This window comes from Palaemon carinicauda, chromosome 3 (genome assembly GCF_036898095.1).
Source record: "Palaemon carinicauda isolate YSFRI2023 chromosome 3, ASM3689809v2, whole genome shotgun sequence".
Lineage (NCBI taxonomy): Eukaryota > Metazoa > Arthropoda > Malacostraca > Decapoda > Palaemonidae > Palaemon > Palaemon carinicauda.
Window position 1 is genome coordinate 85,745,168 of NC_090727.1, and position 16,021 is coordinate 85,761,188.

At 44.0% G+C, this 16,021-nt stretch overlaps 1 protein-coding gene across 4 annotated transcripts in view; it reads left to right on the plus strand.

Moving 5' to 3' along the window:
• The window catches only part of LOC137638362 (zinc finger protein 271-like), a 235,040-nt gene that overhangs the window by 148,716 nt on the left and 70,303 nt on the right, over positions 1 to 16,021 (plus strand). The window contains exon 4 of one of the 4 annotated variants that reach the window (XR_011044115.1): positions 15,349 to 15,411. The exons of 2 other annotated variants lie outside the window; for them this stretch is intronic. The gene's annotated coding sequence lies outside the window, so the exon portion shown is untranslated. Of the gene's footprint in view, positions 1 to 1,019; positions 1,271 to 15,348; positions 15,412 to 16,021 lie in introns of those variants that run through there. One more of the 4 variants, XR_011044116.1, reaches the window with a different exon arrangement.

Consider the following 16,021-nt stretch of genomic DNA (forward strand, 5'->3'; position numbering starts at 1 on the left):
CGTCTTCCCTTCGTTCAAGTATCCCCAGTACATGAGGACAGATGCCCACTCTCTGATCTGGGCATTTTATCAAGGCAAGGGAAACCAGTTGTCTTCCCTTGGCCCTCATTGCTCCCTTTTGCCTCGGAAGGATTGGTTCCCAGACCTTTTCGAGGTCCTAGTGAACCCTCCTGTTAGATTGCTAGAGAGACCAGATCTACTCAAACAGGCTCACTTTCATTGTCTTCATCAGGGGCTCCACATGCTTCATATTCATGCTTGAAGCCTGTCAGGAGGTTCTCAAGGTAAAAAGGCTTTTCATCTAGTTAACCTAAGCCATGTGATGCTCTACATGTCGAGTTTATCAATTCAAATAGGCAGGGTTTTTTTTTACGCTGGTGCCAGATGAAAGGTCATTCTTCTTCCAGACCCTCTCAGCCTAAAATTGCAGAATTCCTGGTCCATCTTCACAGGTATGGAGGGTATCTGTTGTTCTTGAGAAGGCACTGAACAACACAAAGGCAACCAGAAAGAAAAAACTTATGTTAGTAATGTTAATTTGCCATAACAGTAGAATCAAAGCAAAGGTAGAGGGAGTGATATGGAAGAGTTTGTGGTAAATGTTCCTTTCTGTGCAGGATTACTATAAAGCCTTTTGCTATTCATAATTCTGGAGGAAGGCTCAGAGGTGCATAGCAGTATTAGAAAGACAATTTTGATGATGACTGGAGAGGAAGTACAGCAAAGGAAATAAGACATTGGATGAAATGTGTGTCTCTTTGAAGAGCAAAGGGAAAACTATTTAAAGAATAAAACCAATAATGTCACAGGAAATACTGTGGATTATAGAATCTACAGAGGATATGAGATTTTTAGGTGCCTGAAATGTGTAACAAGAACAGATAGAACACAGTGTTTTGTACGTTTAGGATAAAGGCAAATTACATAACTTTATGAATTTATTTTATTTTTTAGAAAACTCCATTAATTTTATTGAGTTTTCCTCTTCTTCAACTGATTGTAGTTTCCTTTTCTTCCAGACTTTTCATCTCAAAGGAAGGAATCGTCCACCTCTTGCTGCTAAAGCGTGTAAGCTACTGAAGGTATATGCAAGAGACGTAAGACTGAAAAAGAAAGGGTCATGTTGGAAGATTTTGTTGTACAGTATGATGTCTGAGAATAGGAAGCTTCGTCTTAATTTCCTCTTTGAAGTCTATTGAAAATAATATTAAAGGGTTTTTCATCTTGTGATATGGAGAGGATGTTGAATTCTGAACCACCTTTTGAATTTCCAATGAAAAGTGAAATTGAAGATCTATTTTCACCTGTAGTCAATCCAGAAAATAATGATACGTCCGGCAGTGTTGCTCTCTTTAATGATGGCGGTCTTTTCTTGGATCCAAAAATGGAAGTCGAAGTAGAGCCAGAAATATTTGATTCTAGCGAAAGCAACTTGAAAAATTCCTACGAGTACGATGCATCAGTGAGTGAAAATGGTTCATTAAGTTGTAAAGGGGATGTCGATGATGAGGAAAGTGTAGACACATACTTAGGGACAGCTGTGAAAGAGGATAAAGGAAAAGAAAAAGGAAGACTTTCATGTGTAATCAGTGGAAGAGAATTATTACAGAAAGATGTTTTGAATCAAGTGGTGAATCAAATAAATGAGAAGCAGATAAAAAAACTGATCTTTGGTAATGTTAACTCCAATGCTCTAGCTAGAAAGCGATGCACATGCAGTGAATGTGGGAATACATTTTCTAAAAGATTTAATCTAACAGTGCATTTAAGAAATCACACGGGAGAGAGGCCATACAAATGCAATGTCTGTAGCAAAACATTTACTAGAGAATCAAGTCTCACTATACATTTAAGAATTCACGCGAGAGAAAAGCCATACAGTTGCGATGTCTGTAGCAAAACATTCATTGATAAACCTAGTCTCACTAAACATTTAAGAATTCACACAGGTGAGAAGCCATACAAATGCAATGTCTGTAGCAAAACATTTATTACAAAATCATATCTCACTGTACATTTAAGAATTCACACAGGAGAGAAGCCATACAAATGCAATGTCTGTAGCAAAACATTCATTGATAAACCTAGTCTCACTAAACATTCAAGAATTCACACAGGAGAGAAGGCATACAAGTGCGATGTCTGTAGCAAAACATTTATTGAAAAACCTAGTCTCACTGAACATTTAAGAATTTACACGGGAGAGAAGCCATACAAATGTAATGTGATATTCCCAGAGAATTTAACTTAAGGTCTCCAGAATTCTAACTCCTGGCGCGAATATCCTGAAAGTGTTCCTTTTAGGATATCGCATAATATCAGGGGACGTATTCTTGACACGCCACATAGCAATCTGCACCCCGCATAGCGTTTACGCTTCGAGGGGGAAAAGTGGCAAAATAAAAGAGGAGCCTTTACTAGGTTCCCTTCCTCCGTTACTGTTTGAGTACTCAGATGGCGCTATAATCGCCGCCATCTTTATTCCTTGTAGCGTTAAGCCGGTACTTATAGATACAGTATTATTGGGAGGGATCCTGTCAAGGCCTTTCATAGAAAGGAGGGCGGGTCCATCAGGATGACATGGCTATCTCACCCAAAAATAGATTTTTCACTTCGCTCAAAATCCGTATTTTGGGCTCAGGCCATGTTGTCCTGATGGAGGTTTACCAGAGCATTAATGTATCCGTGGATTTCCCAGTTGTGCCTTAAACCTCAAGACCATATTTCCTTGGTCATGTAGACCTAAGAGACCTATGACATTACCGTTATATGTCATTTCATCTAATCAGAGACTATGTTAGTGCTTCCTGCCCCTCTACAGGGAAGAGTCAACCTCGACTCGGGAAAAAGTCTCGAAGCTCGCATATTTCATATGACCTACCTAGCAATCAAAAGGGCATACAGGTCTCACTGTATGCCTTTAGCCAAAGTTTGTATTTATAAACGAACACAAGTTTATGTCAACCACCATAGCTTCGGAGGTATATTAGTTGTATACCGCAGAAGACAAGTTTGTATCTTGTATCGAAACAAGTGAAGTCTAGCTAGAAAGGTTTTTTTTCATATAAGAACAAAGTTAGTACCTTTGCTCAGTATTATTATGCAGAATGATAAGGAATGAAAGGAATGCTCACACATAACTTTACTGCAAATGTTTAGGGCGAAATAAGACGCGCAAAACAATTAATCATTTATTGTCAGACAATAAATAAAAATTCAGCATACATTTCATGATAATAAAAAAATGCCAGTGAAAAAGAATTTTCCAACATAGACAATATAGAATAAATCAGAAATACTTGTTTTACCTGAAAACTAAATTTTTGCCACTCAAAAATGAAAATGTAATAAGTTTTCTAATGTCTTTCTGAGAAGTCTGTCTATTTACAATTGTGTAAAAAACACACTGCACTTAGTGTTCAGTGTATGTTTCATCACCTTTGTGCACTGGAACAGTCCATAATGTCACCTTGATGACATTTCACTTATCATGTTGCACTATAACGTGTCAACATGTACACCCTTAGAATTACAGTCCCACATAATTCACTGTTCCTCGCAGCACTAAGCGACAGGTTTTAGTACACTACCTGCCGCCACCACGAATCGTTTTAATTCTTGCACTTGCTTCACGTAGTGTTTGAAAAACACTCTGGATGACTTCCATCCAGTAAACGAGCGAAGGCTCTCGAAATCCATGAGCTGGAAAAAGTTCAACGAAGAAGCAATTTTCCTAGGAACATGACCTGCGGGTGTACTGTCAGGATCCGCTCTGCGAATGAAGTAGGTGATCTTCGCCCTTAGTTGTTTTAGGGATAAGTTTAAGCCCGATGTTTCTCCTTTAAAGAGCTGTCCTCCCCTGAAGTCTGAAGTTCTACAAAGATAGACCTTTAGACTCTCCACTGGACACAGCGAGACATCTTCCTTCAGAGGGCAGATTCTCCAGGGACCCCACCTCTTAGTGGGTAGCACATTCTTGGCAAGAAACGTTGGGTCGGGAAAGAGATTTAGCTCTCCCGTTTCAGCAAACTGGATATGGCCTTCTTCCCGAGAAAGGGCCACTATCTCACTAACTCTAGCCCCTGAGGCTAGAGCAAACAAAAATATAACTTTTTGAGTCAAATCTTTCAAAGAGCAATTATCGTTGCCCAAACTTGAAGCAAAATGTAGTACCTTATCCAAAGACCATGAGATGGGCCTTGGAGGTGCTGCAGGCCTGAGCCTAGCACAGGCCTTAGGGATTTTGTTAAAAATCTCATTAGACAAGTCTACTTGAAAAGCATAAAGTAAGGGTCTAGTCAAGGCAGATTTACACGTAGTAATCGTGTTGGCTGCTAAATCTTGTTCATGAAGGTGAAGAGAGACAAGCAGAAATCCATCAAGATTTCCTTTGGATTTCTTGCCTTGACAAAGGCCATCCACTTCTTCCAAGATGATTCGTATTACCTTCTGGTAGATTTTGACTTATATTCCTCTAAGAAGTCTATACTTCTTTCGAGATCCCAAACCTTTTCTTTACTGCTAGAGAGAGAAAATCATGAGATGAAGGTCTTGGGTTTTCTGTAATGAAGCGAAGACAGTCGACTTCTGTATTTGTTGAGACAGCTGTGTCCGGGAGGCGAATCAGCCTCGGCTGTAATTCCACTATTAAGGGGAACCAGTTGCTCCGGGGCCACTTGGGAGCCACTAGGGCTGCTGTTCCTTGAAAAGATCTCAGCTTGTTGAGGACCTTCATCATCAGGTTGAATGGAGGGAACAGGTAAATCCTGGTCCATTTGTTCCAGTTGAGGGTACATGGCGTCCACTGCTTCCGCTAGAGGGTCCTCGTACGGGGCCACGTATCGAGGAAGTTTCTTGTTGTCGCTCGTCTCGAAGAGGTCAATCTGCAGTCCTGGGACTTGATGTTAGATGAAGGAGAATGATCTTGCATCTAGGGACCATTCTGACTCTATTGGAGTTATCCTGGATAGAGTGTCCGCTGTCACGTTGCAGAACCCTTGAAGGTGAACTGCTGACAAGTGCCATCTCTTTTTTTCCGCTGAACTGAAGATGGCTAACATCACTTGGTTGAATTGAGGTGATCTCGAGCCTTGACGATTCAGACATCTCATTACCACCTCGCTGTCCAGAATCAGTCTTATGTGGACTGAAGGGCGAGGTGATAATTTCTTCAGTGTGAGGAAGACTGCCATGGCCTCCAAAATGTTGATATGGAAGGTCTTGAATAGAGAGGACCAAGTTCCTTGAACTCTCCGTTGATGAGAGTGACCTCCCCATCCTTCCAATGATGCGTCCGTTTGGATGACGACTGAGGGTGGAGGCGGTTACGAGGTGTTGACCCCTTGAAGTTTTTGGCCTCCGACCATGGCATGAGAAGTGATCGTAGCCGAATCGGTAGTGGTCTTCTTAGATCTCTTCGAACGTTTGATGCGTATCTTCTCCAGACTCCTGATGCATCCTTTAGCGGTGCTCTTAGCACTGGGTCTGTCAATGATGCAAACTGAAGTCAGCCCAGCACTCTCTCCTGTTGGCATCTTGAAATCCTGTTGGATTTTAGAAGTCTCTTGACAGATTCCGCTATCTCTCTCCTCTTTTTTAATGGAATGAAGAGGCAATGTGACTTTAAGTCTCAATGTATGCCTAGCCATTTGAATTTATGAGCTGGAGATATTCGAGACTTTTTGGTGTTGATCTTGAATCCTAGATGTTCCAGGAACTGGATCGCTTTCTTGGATGCTTGCATGCATTTCGACTCGGATGCTGCCCACACCAGCCAATCGTCCAGATAGGATACCACCTGGACACCTTGTAGGCGTAGTTGTTGAACGACTGCTGCAAGCTTCGTGAAGATCCTTGGGGCTATGTTTAGTCCGAAGGGCATGGCTCTGAAAGCGTACTTTCTTTTTTGTAGCCTGAATCCTAGGTAGGAGGGGAGTTGGCGATTGATCGGAATGTGCCAATAGGTATCTGCCATGTCTATGGAGACTGTGTATGCCCTTTTGGGCAACAGCGCCCTTATGTGTTGAAGGGTCAGCATCTTGAACTTGTCGTTCTCAATAAACTTGTTGAGTGGTGACAAATCCAGAATGATTCTGAGTTTGTTGAGTCCTTGGGAACAGAAAACAGCCTTCCTTGGAATTTGATGGACTTTGTCCTCTTTGTCACCCATTTGCTCAAGAGCTCTCTGGTGTATTCTTCCAGAAAGGGGGTGGAGTGTTGGAAGAATTGAGGAAATGATGGTGGAGCTGTCTTTCAGCTCCAACCTAGTCTGTTCTTGATTAGTCTATGGGCCCAGGGATCGAAGGTCCAACGATCCCGGAAGAGTCGGAGTCTTCCCTTCTACCGGAAGCATCTCATTGCTTCTGGTTTCCGGAGGGCTTGCCTCCTTGACCACGTGCTTCCCTACCCCCTCTTCCTCTCGAGGGACGTCTAGAGGAATCTCTACCTGATCCCTACCTTTGGGGCAAAAGGTGGTGGTCTGCCTCTCATAGGCGGGAGTAAAGGCTGGTGACTGAGTCACCAGTTGCTGGGGTACCATCTGGTAGGTGGGTTGGGGCTGTGCCACCATCTGTGGCACCGCGGTCACGGGAAGTTGTTGTTGTCTAGCAGGGCGAGATGGCACTCTTGGCCTCTTTGTCTTCCTCTTCGGTTGGGGACCCTCATCCGGGGAAGACTTCCTCTTAGTTAACATGCCTCACTTCTGGAGAAGATTTCTATTTTCCGTGGCGGTCTTGTCAACTATTTCTTTGACCAATTCATTTGGGAATAGGTCTTTCCCCCAGATATTGGAAGATATCAACTTCCTGGTTTGTGTTTGACCGCAGCCGAGGCAAACACGAACTCTCTACAAGCCCTTCTCTCCCTAACAAAGCTATAAAAGTCTTTAGTTAGGGTTGCCAAGTGTGTTTTGGCTATGACCATGAACATATCTGGGGATCTCTGTTCACTGGCCATTGCCTCCAGGGTCACCTGGAAGGAAAGAGAGGCAGCAAGCCTCTCCTTTGTATCCTGTTCCCTACGTAGTAGAAACTCGGACAACTTGGGGAGGTTTTCGCTGAACTGACGTCCAGCGATATCAGCCTCCAACTTCCCGACTGAGAAGGTAAGCTGAATATCCTTCCAGTCCTTGTGATGCATTGGCAAAGCTAGGGAAAGGGGCCTACACTCCTCCAGTGTAGGGCAAGGTTTCCCAGCTTCCACTGCCTTAATCACCGCCTTAAACCCTTTTTTCGCAAAGGGGAAGGCCATAGTTGCTGGAGCAAGATAAGAGGGATGTTTCTTGTTCAGGGCTGGCACTTTAGAATTGGTGAAGCCCCTGTCCTTCAAACTGCTGGCTAGCAAAGCCTGAGCCTTCGTATGGTCAAGCACTATGACCTCCTTAGGCTCTGTCTCCTCCTTGGATTCAGGTTCCGCCCTTAGAGTAACGAAGCAGTCTGGATAGGACTCAAAGGTGGGCCAGAACGCAATGTCCTTGATAAGGACAGCTCCCAGCTTCTCTGAAACAAAGATCTTACCGTTCGTAATTGGCATGTACTCGGCATGCCTCCACGGGTTTACCTCGGAACACGAGGGAAGATCTTTAACGTTGAGTCTCCTATGAGACCCACGAGTCGCTGCGAGCTGTGGAATCTCCTTCCTTAGTGCAGCTTCCCTTTGTTCACTCTTCTTCTCGAACATCTCCATCATAGCTTTGATGGCAGACAGAGTGTTGTCCGACTTTTCGTGTTGAGGAGCGGAGGACGTAGAGGGCACCGGTTCTGGGGCAGGAACCGACGAAACAGAGACTGTTTCGACTTCATTCTCTTCCGTCTCTGGAGCCAACGTTGACTCCTCATCTCAACTTTCCGCCAGAAGGTCCTTTTCGGTGTCAACTGACACAGCTGACATCCTCTCATCATCTAGATGGATGTCCTTCATCGCATCCGAGACATCCGTATCCACGGCTATCTGGATGCAAGGGATCTCAGGGTGAGGCTGAGGAATAACAGCATCCACTGATGCTTTGGGAAATAGACAGGCCCTCATACGCTCACTAGAGATGTAAGGCCCCCATGGCATTCTTTTGAAAGCCACGAACCCATCTACGCAGCTTGTCCCAAGCTGCATCCCTTGACTCCGTTGTCTTGGGATTTTCGAAAGCCTCATACACCAGGTCTTTGCCTACAGTACATAGCTGGGGGTCCCAGTATTTGAGAGGTCCCTTGGTGATGGAGCAGCGGGAGTGTGTCCTACACTCCAGGTGGCCACAGAAGTCCCTGCTACGCACGTTGCAGAAGACGCTGTTGCACTTCACATGGTCGTCCTGTAAAGAGAGGAAAATGAAATGAGTATAATGTAGTCTATCTCACTAGATAAACTAATATATGTTATAATAATATTTTCCATTTAATTTTATTGCATATAGCTTAGGATAGGTAAGCTAGAAATGAAATAGGAAAGACACATACGTGTGTTTCCCGCCCAGCCAATTGCTGTGACCGCCCTTAATATTAACCCTAGGGATATCCTCCTCAGGAGGCCCAGAGGAAGAGTCTAGCCTATAAGGATAGAAGAGTGTAACCAACACCCACTTCCTAAAGGATTAATAATGAGGGTCATTAATAAGTGATCATCTATCAGTATATAGAAAGGGAACTCCTTTCCCAATCTTATACGGTCTCAACAATAGATTGCGCCTGGACGCACAGAGTATGTTGGAAAATTTAACTACCGTATACTTTTATACCACAGTTTTCTGTCTACAGTATGCTCTATACTACAGATGTACTGGCTACTGTATATACATATACCGTATACTTTTATACCACAGTTTTCTGTCTACAGTATGTTCTATACTACAGATGTACTGGCTACTGTATATACATATACCTTAGTTGCTGCTACATAGAACCTAAGGCACAAATCAACTGACACAATATTGATAATCTTTATGGCTGGCTGCCCACCAGATTCCGGCGACTTGACAGGGTAGTGGCCAGTATACCAGACTCGGCCGGCTCTTGCTGGCTAAGTCAGATGTGACAGTGAATCAATGGCTGTCGGACCACCAGTCTAGCTAGCATCTTGCCGGCAAGGTTAGTAGCCGGCAGCCGCCGGTTAGGTTAGTACCTGGTGGCACTTACCAATAATGAGAGAGAAAGCAAGGAGTGAAGGGGGATGTAAGAGCACTGTTTCACTTCCTTCCTCCGGAATGAGGGTTCTAATGGAAGGGGAGAACATAAAATAATCAAGCTTCCACCCATTCACCTGCGTGCCGGTACCTGCCGGCCATAGGATGTGAATGGCAGCCCAAGGGAGGACTGAAGAACACTCTAAAGCAAATGGGTCTTCTGCCGGCAGCTAGACCTGCCGACACAGCTATCCCGGAGCTCCATGTCCGATAGGGAAGCTATACGACTAGGCCATACAAGCAGAAGCCCAAGCCAGCCCTACAGCCAATCGGCGAGATTGTAAGATAACAGTCACAGGGATGTGATGGCTAGGCCATCACTAAAGGACAGAATGGGGTGGGGAAAGGGTCCTGTATAAGGTGTGAGAGGAGACGGCAGCATGTTGGCCCTACCACACCTTGAGGAAACCCTGTTTCAGTATCGGCACCATCCTGGGCGAACAGAGTATCAATCCCCAGCCTAGGGTCTGCCAATACAGTAAAGGGGGCCGGCAATCATCTAGCCGCCACCCTTAACCAAAGAGAAACAGAGTTCTCATGCCGGCACCATCCTAGGCAGAAAAATAAACTCCATTCTCCAGCCTAGGGTTTGCGAGCACAGGACTAGTCGACTAAACAGCAGGGAGAAGGGGGATCACATGACCCCTTCAAGTGCAGTCTAGGTAGGCAAAGCCTCCTATGCCAACAAACAAGGCCTGAAGACGCCTCCGGTGTAGGCAGTAGCTCTGCCAAAAATTAAGTTAATTCGATTCAATTTTTTACTTTTCGGCCAGAGCTAAATTTATACAGCATAAGAATCAAATACTACACTTTCCAGAGGAAGAAGAGGCTGGAGATTGCATAATAAATCCAAATTACGAGAGAGCACTGGGAAAACCACCGAGCGAGACCGCTACAGAAAAAGGAATAAAGATGGCGGCGATTATAGTGCCATCTGAGTACTCAAACAGTAACGGAGGAAGGGAACCTTATAACGGCTCCTCTTTTATTTTGCCACTTTTCCCCCTCGAAGCGTAAACGCTATACGGGGTGCAGAGTGCTAAGTGGCGTGTCAAGAATACGTCCCCTGATATTATGTGATATCCTAAAAGGAAAACTAAGGATATTCGTGCCAGGAGTTAGAATTCTGGAGACCTTAAGTTAAATTCTCTGGGAATATCACTGTAGTCAAATATACCCTAGGAAGCTACCTAAAAGAACCCTCCATCAGGATGACATGGCCTGAACCCAAAAAGGCAAATTTCTACTAGCCTAAGGGACCAAATACATGACAGCCTGGTCCAGTAAAGAAATAAGAATGTAAAGAATAAACTATATGAGAAATGAAAAATGAGATTATTTGAAAATAGATAACAATGTTGAATAAATGAGCATTATAAAAACCAGGAAATGAAACATCGTCAACAAAAAAGCATTTGTACTAAGTTTAGACTTGGAAATATCCGCTGATTTAGTTTCAGGGCCAGTAGTTGATTGGCTTGGTCACAGCCTAAATAAAGCTTAGAGAATAATATACAGCATTAAGCCTTTTGAAAGAATGTTGGTGACATTGTCTCTTTTTGAAAGTAATACTGGATGATTCTACCTGCTTCTTGTACTGTAGTGAAGTTATGAATGTTAGCAGGAAGGAAGAATCAAAATCCAGTCTACTTGTATTGGAATATGAAGCCATGCAATTATTTACAAAGTACTATGGTATGGAGATAGCTTCATCTTGGGGGTTTGAATATAAGTATAGTGATAAGGTAGAAATGTATCATTATTTTTAAGATTTATGTGATTTTCTTGATGTAATCTCTTTTATGGTTTTAGTGATTAGTTTAGGTTATATAGGTTTCATTGGATTGTCCTTCAGAGAAGAATCTTCATTAAAATATCTAAATATTTGGTTTCTCTTTCATTTCCACAAATGCTCTTCTCAAACATTTCAATCTGCATTGGTCTCTCTGGAGAGAGAGAGTTTCTCATCAAATGATTTTACAGCATTCTTAGTAAAGTTCTGTATTCAGGTTTCACAAGAATGAAGTTAAGATTTAAAGATATTTTTCTGAGTAATATTCCAAGTCCCAGGGCTGGGCCTTCTGGGTAAAATCCATAACCCAATTTGTTTAGGAATAAATTCTACAGGTTTCAGTATTAATGTGAGTTTAAAAAATTGAATATCTGATGTTATTAATTAAGTTTACAGTATATTGATTGTATTTGTGGTATAGAGGAGTAATCATGTCCAGAGGCTGTCATGGTTTGTTTTTAGAAATTCAATTTGTTTGGGCTCATAGCTCACCCTAATGTTAACTGTACTAAGTGCAATCATTTGGGTTTAATTTCGGGTCAAGTTTGTTTTCTGTGTTTGCATATGAAATATAGAAGACTGAAGGATTAAAAGCAATATTTTTTATGTAACTTTTAAGAAATATTTCTTTGTTCCGTTACTTTATATAAACCTTCGCTATTTATAAGGATATTACGTTCGGTGAGGCTGGAAGATGAGCCATAAGACTTTTATCGAAGGTTAACTACCCATTCCGCTAGTTAATGGGGATAGGTTTGGTTACTTGCTACTGCTCCCTCTCACACACCAATGATTTAGGTCACTTTGGTTTTGGCTCATTGTCATTCTTCATCCATCACCAAGTTATATTTTGGACTGCCATTAATGGTTTTTGTCTGTTCTTTCTCTTTAATAGTATGTGTTTGTGTTGACTTTTGCCACCATGCGTACCTGCTCTGGACTTGAAGGCTGGCCCTGCGGTACCTGCTCTGGACTTGAAGGCTGGCCCTGCGGTACCTTCATATCGGCCGTGGACACCAACCTCCACACCCTTTGTCAACGGTGTGATTGTAGTAATATCTGTAATGAGTGTCGGGAGTGGTCTGCCTCCCAATGGGAAAGGTTTGGGCAACGCCGGAAGAAGTCAAAGCGGGATATTTCTCTTTCCAAGGTTCCTTTGAAGGGAAAAAAACACAAGACCTCTTCTTCTGCCTCCCGACCTTCCGCCATTCTGTCCATCCTTCGAGGGGGAAGCTAAGTCCTTCATCTGTCTCCTGTGAGTGACTCTCACCATCGGGGGAGTTCTCTCATAGAGACTCCTCTTCGGAGGATTGCTAGTATAGGTGAGCTTGCTGTACCCACGTCTCGGAGCTCACCCTCCGCTTCGCCGGAGAGATTACCTTTGACCATCGTTGAAAAGGCACTTCTTTGGCTTTGTCTTTGCAGACGTCCCCCGCAGAGGAGCTTCTGCTTTAGTTGTCTTCTGGCCTTTAACCTTCGCCCATTCCTGGTCATTATCTTGACGACGCTGCTGCTAGTCCTGTCCTCGGCCTTGGACTCTTCTGTGGATTGTTTGCGATCCCTATCAGTGGATGTTTGCCCTTCCAAACGGCATTTCCCTGGTCCAGTTCGATCTTTGTGCCGACCTGCCGTCATCCTTCCTGTCTCCTGTACATCATCCGGATGTTCTTCCGAAGCGTTCAGCTGCGTGCCAACACTCCAGCTCGCCAGCGCCCTGTAGTGCAGCAGTGCTCTCCAATAGCATGTCAGCACCAGCCTATATTCCAACGCTTTCAGAGCGTCTTTGCTCTCCAGTGCTTCGACCTTTGCCTGACCACCATCCTTCTCCTGCTCGTCCTCAGCACCCTCCAACCCCCCAGCGATCTACCGATTGCCTGCGCTCTTCAGCGTAGCCCCTCCATTCCAAAGAGCATCGTTTGTTATCGCTCGCCAGCCAACCTACGCTTGCCAGTGCAACAGCGCTCCCCAGCTTAAGCTCGTCAGCGCTCTCCAAACCAGCGTGTGCCTAAGCTCTCTCCAGCTCATCAGCACCCTCCAGCTCGCCGGCGTTCTCCAACGCCCACCTGCATGCCAGTGCTCTCCTGCGCATTCACCAGAAACTGCGCACCAGCATCCTCCTGCGCAGTGCCTTACTGCGCCCCAGCGCTCTCCTGCGCGCCACCATTCTTCTGCACTCAAGATCTCAACGGCCCACCAGTGCCTGTTATGCGCCTACGCTCATCGGCGCACTTGCGCCATGTCCATGAGCAGGCTTCTACAAGCTCCTATGTTTATTGAACACCAAATTGACAGGTCACCATCACCTCATTCCCATCCCCGCAAATGCCATACAGTGCTACCAGCAGGGAAAGGGGAAGGGGTCTTCACAGAAGGGTTCAGGATCCCGAAGCTGCCTTCCTCAATGGTGGACCTATCAACAGCAGAGACTCTTGACAGGGAACCTTCGGTCCCTTTCCCTTCAGGGGATCTTTCTGACAGTGCATCAGTCAGTCAGCAGCTGTGGTTCAGTGCTATGCTCAGAGTAGTGGTGCAAGCCTTCAAGCCTTCTCTGTCTGCCAGCTCTTCGGAGCAACCTTACAGCTCCAGGAGACATATTGCAAGGAACCACAGCTTCTTGTTCTCCCCTGTAGAGGAAGAGAGGAGGCTCAGATGCGGGCACTTTCCTGAGGGGAAAGCTGACTCTTGTTAGGCCAACAAGGCCTGCTTTTCTGCATCTTCCACCGGACACTCTCCTACCTCACCTCTGCCGAGAGAGTTGCATGAGGGAGGGGCTTCCTCTCTTCCACCTTCGGAGAAAGTTTCCCCTCGCATGGATAGTTCTCCACCACCATTGGAAGTCATGAGGGACATGACAATCCGGCCTTCAATGCATGAGTCCTACCTCCTTCCTCGGAAGGAACCTAAGAACTCCAAGACTCTTCCAAAGTCCTCTTCAAGGACCTCTAATTCTACAGATGCAGCCAGTCACTCAAGGAATGTCTGCAACCCACCCCGAAAAGAGCTCTTGGGTGTTGAAGAAGGAGACTTTGCTGCAAGTTCAATGTTGGAAGGAGAGCAGAAAGTGTCGGAACATGCATTCTAGCAGGTTCAGACTCTCATGAGGGTTCTCAATTTGTTTACCAACTCAGAGATACCCCCTTGAGAGGGCAAAGACATGGTCTTAGACCATGACTTTTACACCAAGAAGCCCTCAAAGTCCAGTACCACCTTGCGTTGGTCTTAGAGGGCTAAAGAGTGCCAGGGCTAAGATTTCCCTACAGTCTTCTATGGTTGGTGTTGTGGAAGGGGTATCTCTCCTCTCGATGCCACCATTCCAGCAATAGCAGAGTTGCTCGTGTATTTTCATGAGGAATTGTGCCTGTTAGTCTTAGCAGTAAAAGGCTGTTGCTCAGCCTCAAACCTCGCCTATAGACTGAATGGAATGGACATTTCTTCATCGCTAGAACTTTCCTTACTCATACGAAGTTATGAACTTACCTCTCCTCAGTCTGAAGTGAGACCTCCCCCATGGACTGTGGTTCGAGTTCTCAGCTCTCTAAAGAGACCTCCCTATAAGCCATTATTGCCACCTAATTTGTAAGACGGTGTTCCTGCTAGCTTTGGCTTTGGCCAAGCGAGTTAGTGAACTTCCTGGTCTCTCATACAATATCGCCCATTCAAGGAAATGGGGGAGATGTAACGTTCAGCTGTCTGACTCCCAGTGGGAGAGCTTTGGACATAGGTGCAAGAAGTCTTAAGAGAGATTCTTTGCCTTCGGGGTCCTCATCGAAGTTAAAGAAACCTCTGACTTCCTAATTGACCCCCTGATCTCTTCCCAAATCTCTTACTCGATCAGTATCCCGGTGAACTTTCAAGCAGAAGCATAGACCATTTAACACCAGGTCAACTTTGGTGTTCGAGGGACAGAACTGGGGTGATATTTTACAGGTGTGGTCATCGTGGCCATTGTGGTAAATGTTCCTGTCCGTGCAAGATTACTATAAAGCATCGTGCTGTTCCTTATTTTGGAGGAAGGCTAAGAGGTGCATAGCAGTATTAACAAGACAATTTTGATGATGAATGGAGAGGAAGTATAGTAAAGGAAATAAGACAATGGATGAAATGTCTTTGTCATATTGAAGAGCAAGGGGAAAACTATTTAAAGAATGAAACCAAAAATGTCACAGGAAATACTGGGGATTATAAAATCTACAGAGGATATGAGATTTTTAGGTGCCTGAAATGTGTAACAAGAACAGATAGAACACAGATCAAAGTCTGTGGTTTGTATGTTTAGGAAAAATACAAATTACAGTACTTTATGAATTTATTTTATTTTTTAGAAAACTCCATTATTTTTATTGAGTTTTTCTCTTCTCCAACTGATTGTAGTTTTCTATTCTTCCAGACTTCTCATCCCAAAGGAAGGAATCATCCACCTCTTGCTGCTAAAGCTTGTAAGCTACTGAAGGTATATGCAAGAGACGTAAGACTGGAAAAGAAAGGGTCATGTTGGAAGATTTTGTTGTACAGTATGATGTCTGAGAATAGGAAGTTTAGTCTTAATTTCATCTTTGAAGTCTATTGAAAATAATATTAAAGGGTTTGTCATCTTGTGATATGGAGAGGATGATGAATTCTGAACCACCCTTTGAATTTCCAATGAAAAGTGAAATTGAAGATCTATTTTCACCTGCAGTCAATCCAGAAAATAATGATACGTCTGGCAGTGTTGCTCTCTTTAATGATGGCGCTCTTTTCTTGGATCCAAAAATGGAAGTCAAAGTAGAGCCGGAAATATTTGATTTTAGCGAAAGCTACCTAAAAAATTCCTACGTGTACGATGCATCAATGAGTGAAAATGGTTCATTAAGTTGTAAAGGGGATGTCGATGATGAGGAAAGTGTAGACACTTACTTAGGGACAGCTGTGAAAGAGGATAAAGGAAAAGAAAAGGGAAGACTTTCATGTGTAATCAGTGGAAGAGAATTATTACAGAAAGATGTTTTGAATCAAGAGGTGAATCAAATAAATGAGAAGCAGATGAAAAAAAGTATCTTTGGTAATGTTGACTCCAATGC